Here is a 6,103-nt window from a genome sequence, read left to right on the forward strand (position 1 = left end):
TGCACAGCACAACAGACTGGAGCCTTGGCTGTGTTGGACAGCCAGTTATTTGACAAAGTTAGTGGAAAGGCCAAACAATGCTACAATGAAAAGCTAGAGATGTGTCTGGATGAGCATTAACAGGCTGGGATGCATCCTAATTACTCCACTCTGGTTTTGGCAGTTACCTCCTTTTACCTATTACCCATAGTCTGCAGATGTGCAGTAGTGGCTTTGCTTAGTCTGCAGCACTAAGCATCTGTGGAGGAACTCCTGTAACCCTTCCCCGAGACCAGTCCAGGATTGTTCCCAGGCCAGAGCACAAGAAGAGGACAACAGGCACATCAGAGTGGTGTGTCCAGTTCAGGCTGCTTTTCTGGAGCTGGTTTTGGGCTGGCCAAGCAGCTGTGGCTGGAACCATGCTGGACACAGGCTGTGGCAGGGGAACTGGTTTAAACCTTACAAAACCTTGAGATGACGGCCAGAGCATGACGCAGCATGACCTTCCCGTCGGCTCCCAGGGACATGGTCACAGCCCGCTGCCAGGGTAGGGCACACTCTGTCCAACCCTCTTCTGCCTCTGCAAACACAGAGCTGTGGGCTGGCTGAAGTGACGGTGTCACTACTTCCAGCTGTGTGGAAACAGCAGAGCCTGACATAGCAATAAGGTCACTCAGCTGGCCTGTAGTGGGATGTGTGGGTTTTTTACAGCTTATGTGGCTGTACAGGGCCTGCTAGATGGGCACCATCGGGGCATACCATGGAAAAACAATGTGTGGATGCAGCTGTGACAGCCCCATGTAAGCGTGCAAAGTGTTCTCTCCTGCTGTTCGCCCTGCCAGCACCCACAACACTGCTGCTCCTCCGAGCAGCTCCTGGTTCATGAGGTGCACATCAGGCACAGACAAGCACCACCTCTTTGATCTTCCAGCAGATAAGGAGCTTGTCAGTAGCCATGTCTTCCCTCCCATTCCCCCGAAACCCTCCCCATCTCCAACATCTGCTGTGAAGTGACCCTGTCAGGATCCATCCAAGATCTCAGTCATGCTGTGTAGCAGTGACATCCAACACCTTCCTTTGCTGCTCTCTCCTCCTCCAGGACATGGTTTGTGGGTGCCATTAGCTCTCTCACCACCTGCTCTCATGCTCTGCAGAGATGCTTATTGATGATAGCTCAGGTGGCCATTATGTACCTCACATCTGTGCCAGCCACACTCCTGGGAAGATGAGATGTTTTCCTGGTGTCTGGCAGCGGGTCCGTAAGGAAAGCAATGCTGCAGAGACTGATGCTACCACTGGAGTCAAGGTCTCTGTTTCCCCACATGTTCTCAAGCCCTTGAGCTTTTCTGTAGCGCATCCTCTGCCACCCAGCCTAGCACATGCTACCAGGGAACTACCAACCTGTGTTTGCCCCCGTGGTCCCAGGCATCCCTCCAAGGTGCGTGGGAAGGATGAGCCAGCCTCAGTGAGCACACAGCAAGCAGCCTGTGGGGACAGAGGCTTTCTGTCTCATTGGGAACACCGAAAGCAACATGAACAAAAAGGGCTTCAAAAAAAGGAAGAAAATAATTAAAAATGCTGGGAGCCCCTGATGGTGTCTGGGATCCCATGTGGAAGAGAAGAGGCCAGCTGGGATGCCAATTTTGGAGCTCATCAGTGTGATCAGCCAGTTTTAGAAGCAAATGAGGACAGCCAAGGTCAGAGAGTGTTGGGCCTCTGGGACAGTTACTGTGCAGCTGAAAACTGGGAAAATGGGGAAGCTGTGAGTCAGACAGCGCCGTCCTTGCCAGTGCAGCTGGTGCTGGGGCTCTCCTGAATGCCATGGTGGCCAGTTCCCAGGGGCTGGCCCTGCTGCACATGGGGTGATAGGAGCAAGGAGCTGTTTTTTGGAGACTCCTGCGTGGGGTCACAGGGGAAAGCAAGCAGCCCTGTGTCTAAACAGCAAGGGGATGGGAACTCAAAGCAGCAGTGTGTCATTAGTAGGGCTTAGGGAGATTCGCTCTGCTCTGTTGCTGGGGTAGAAAAGGAGAGACAGTTGTCTCTTGCTTTCTTCCCCCAGGAACAGCAGGATTGGTTTCCTGGGGGCTCCTAAGACAACCTCCCTTGTGTGCATCTTGTTTTGCTGAACTAATTGCTTTTGCTTCCCCGGGAAGCTCTGCCTGAACACCAGCAGCCATGCTGCAATGCCACCAGACACCCAGGTGTCTGTGTGCTCAGGAGCCCCACAATCCCCTCCATGCCTTACTAACCCCAGCCCCGCCAGGGCTCTGTTAACTCTGTGAGACTGGCACAGTGAATGGGAGGTGAGCACATGTGTCCTGAGGGACTCTTGGCCCCCAGGTGAAGGGCTAGAGCCACAGTGCAAGGAGGATGGGTCTCGGGCTGGGTGGCCACAACATTCGCTCATATCTCCTCTTGTCGCATCAGCTGGTGGGACCATGGGTACCACTGTTGTGGAACACCAAAAAGTTTGGATAAAGCCTAGGCGACAGCCTGGGTTATCCAAGGCAAAGCTTGTAGTGAAGATGTACCCCAGAAGGAAATACTGATCAGTCTGAAACCTTGAGGCTGTTTATTGAAGCTGCAGAAATCCCCAAACGGGAAGGCATGTGTCTGGAGCAGGTTTGCTTTGCCAAACAGCCTTGTCATGTGCGTGTCCCATGCTCTGCAGGTGGGGGAGAGTCCCCCAGCTGTTTCTGAACCACTAATAGGAAAATCATTGTCTGTAATCATAGCTCGATGGTGTCAACTGGAAACAAAGCACTCCGGCTGCTGCGTGCTGCTCTCCATCACGACTTGGGAGGACAGGAACCTGCCCAGCCATGGCTGCAGAGATGAGGCCAATGCTCAAGGAGTGAGAAGCAGCTCTAGGGTCTGCAGCCTGGTTAACACAAATCACAGCCCCACAACCCTTAGAATAACAAACCCAGCCTAATACTGATAACCAAAGCATGGCCCAACCTCCAGACCCCTGTGCTCTCTCCCCAGGACTGGGAGTGCAGTGGGTAGGAGTGAGGGGATGTAAAGACTAAAGGCATCAGGACCACCTCCTTCTGCATGTGGTTACAAGGATGGGAGCAGGGTGACAGTGCTGGGGTGATCCTGGGGTGATCCCCAGCTTGTTCTGTGACTACAGCTGTATCGCATTGTGAACTCATGGCTCAGTTCCTCCTCCTAAAAAATGTGTGGCTGCTGGAAACTGTGACAGAGGTAAAGGAGAGTCAGTGTATGAAAAGCAGAGCAAGATCTCAGACCACTGCTGTGCAAAAGATCCTCCCCGTCAGTGAGCATCTGGCTTCCTCTTAAAGACAGGAGATTAAACCAGTTTGAACTAATGGAAAATACCCTGTTCAGACCCAGCTCCTTGTCGGAGTGAGGTGCACGTAGCATCAATCACCAGCTGCTCCTGCTTTGAAAATACAGCAGCTCTTCATGTGGGTGGGAAAAATGAGCTCAAGCACTGCACGGGTTTTGCAAATCCTATGCTGCCGCCTCTGTCTTTAAAAAAAAAACAGGGCTTGCTCTCTGCAGTGCACTTAATGTGGCTACAGTCTGATATGAATTAAGTCCAGCTTTCAGTGTTGGCTTGTTGCTTTTCTATTTCCTTGGTGTGTTTGCGGTGGTTTGTACTGAGGAATACACAGAGATGGTTTAAAACACATTTTACTGCAGGTGTTTATCAGATCACACGCTGATGTCCTGTGAATGCAGGCAGAAATACAATCTAGATCAAGTTTCTAGCTGAACATCTGAGTCACCTATAGGTAAGAGTAGGTCTGGGTGATGTCTGTGTGCAGGGGTGATCCCTCCACCGTGCAGCAAGGGGAGGGGAGAGGTGAGCCCTGCCTGAGCATTCAGGGCTGCATGCTCTGGACTCTCTTCTTGCGTCAGGGCTGAGTTACTACGGTCGTGGTGTCTTTGGGCTTACCTTTGCCCTGTTTTGCACTTCACGTCATTGCAGACACCCCTTCAAAGCCCAGGCCAGCCCTTTACACGTGCCTCTACCCAGGAGGTTGTTCGCGTATCTGCACTGCAGGGATCAGAGCTGTCAGGTTATCTCTCAGGGCCAAGGACCAAAGCTGAGTATTACAAACATACTAAGGGTGTTTATTCCCATATATACTATGGGCGCTGCAGCCATGTGTGGAGTCCTTTTTTGGAAGTGGTGGGTCCAGACAGCCCCAGAGGCACTGCAGCCCGGATCTGACAGCGTGCATCAAGCCTGGCTGGGTCAGGAGCTCTGTGAGAGCCAAGGAGGGGGTATATTGCTGCCCCGTGGAGATAATATTTTAATTTCATCTCAGGTTACTGCATCAAGCAAGAAACAATTTGGATAACTACAAGGTGGCAGGTATTAAACCTTGTGACTGATGGTGTCACCAGTGCTTCAGAATGTGGTTGATTGCAAAAGGATGAAAAGAAGTAGAAATAATACATCTGTTCATGGCACCCAAGCCAGCACTCGAAGGAGAGTGCTGCAGACAAGCAGAGGCTGGGAAGCCATTCCCAGAGACAAGATATCTCAACTGCCTGTGCCTAATACTCCCACTGATGTGACAGAAAAGTGGTGGGAGCACTGCAATGAATTCCTCAGCATATCTTAGTTGTAGACCCTCATCACATGGCTTAGCGCATTGCATTATAGCATTATTAATTGCTTTGACCTGGAAGAAATGGAAAAAAGAACCTCTAATCCGAGAGACTCCATTTTTTTCTAGTTTATAGTATATTACCTTTTCTTTGGTATCTACCACAGCTGGAATCAGCACATCTATGCTACCAGGAAAAAGTCATTGATCAGCCACTTCTTCTACTTTTCTGCAACCATGTGCATATTACATCTTGAAATATATCCCTGACAAATTAAAAGAAGTGTTGGAATGAGTCCATGGGAAACATAAGTTCAGTAACCAGATCTGTAGTGTACGACATCTGTCAAGATAACGTGATCTCTCACCGGCTTTGCTATGAGGCAAGGGGGTTGCTGCGTTCCCCTGAGAAAGTTCCTCTCCTCTCACTTTATTAATTAGATCTGAAGGCAGCCCTAACACAAAGCTTTTCTGAAACAAAACTCTGGGTGCATGAGCAACTGAATGGATCCTTGAAATGGCACAGCTACTGAATATTACTCAGCTCACAGCCATCCCTGGAAATGCGAAGCCCCTTGGGCTGAGAGCTCTGATAAATGTGTGGAGCTCCAGGCTCGTAGGAAAGGAAGGGTTAAAGGAAATGTGCCCTCTCCTCTGAACAGGGCCCTTGCAGGAAAGGCAGTGATCAGAGCACAGATAGCTGTGCCTTGATCAAAGCTCCCCCTGCTTCTGGCAGCTCAGGCGGTGGGAAGCAGGGCTGCCTCCTTCTTGAAATTATGCATCTGGTGCTGGCAGGAGGGAGAAGGCTAAGGAATGGACAACTCCTCCCTCAGCATCTCCTCCAGGCAGGGCTGGGACTGCCCCCGGAGGGGATGCTGCAAAAGCCCTTTTCCTTCCCTGGTCTAGGTGAGGGATGAGGAATAACCCTGCCCTCTGCCCTCACACAGGAGAGCAGAGCAGCCCCATCTTGGAGCAAGGGAGCAGAAACAGAGCAACAAATCCTGGTGGCTGCTCCGTGCTCTGTGTCGGTGGCATAAGGCCCCCACGTGGGAGGGAGTGGAGGCATGGGCTGGAACCAGCGAGGGAGCTCTGGAAATGAGGCCCTGGGTCAGAGAGTGGCCAGCCACCCTCCTTCTGGGTATTTTCCCTGGCTGTGTAGAGCCAGGGACTTCCCTCCATGCCCCTGGCAGCCCTGACTTGGCACTGTGGGTTTGGGTCTCATGATGCAGGTGACACCAGGTCCTGTCTCTGTAACCCTCTGCAGCATGGCGTTTCCCTGCCCATCCCCACAGTCCCAAGGTTGCAGTCACCCAGCCTCATGTCTTGCTCAGCCCTTTGTTTTTCCAAAGGAGACATCTTTTTCTCTCTGGCTCAGCCCATGAATCCCTTCCTAGCAGACACTGTTATTACTGAGGTGTGAGCCTCTCTGGGCTACCCTTACATACATGCTTGGGAAGGGCTGTTCCTAGCTTCTCCTGCTACAGGAATCCATGTGGATCAGAGCTGGAAAAAGGTTAGCTGGGAAAACAGGAAGT

The sequence above is a fragment of the Falco naumanni genome, chromosome 13 (genome assembly GCF_017639655.2).
Source record: "Falco naumanni isolate bFalNau1 chromosome 13, bFalNau1.pat, whole genome shotgun sequence".
In the NCBI taxonomy this organism is placed as follows: Eukaryota; Metazoa; Chordata; class Aves; order Falconiformes; family Falconidae; genus Falco; species Falco naumanni.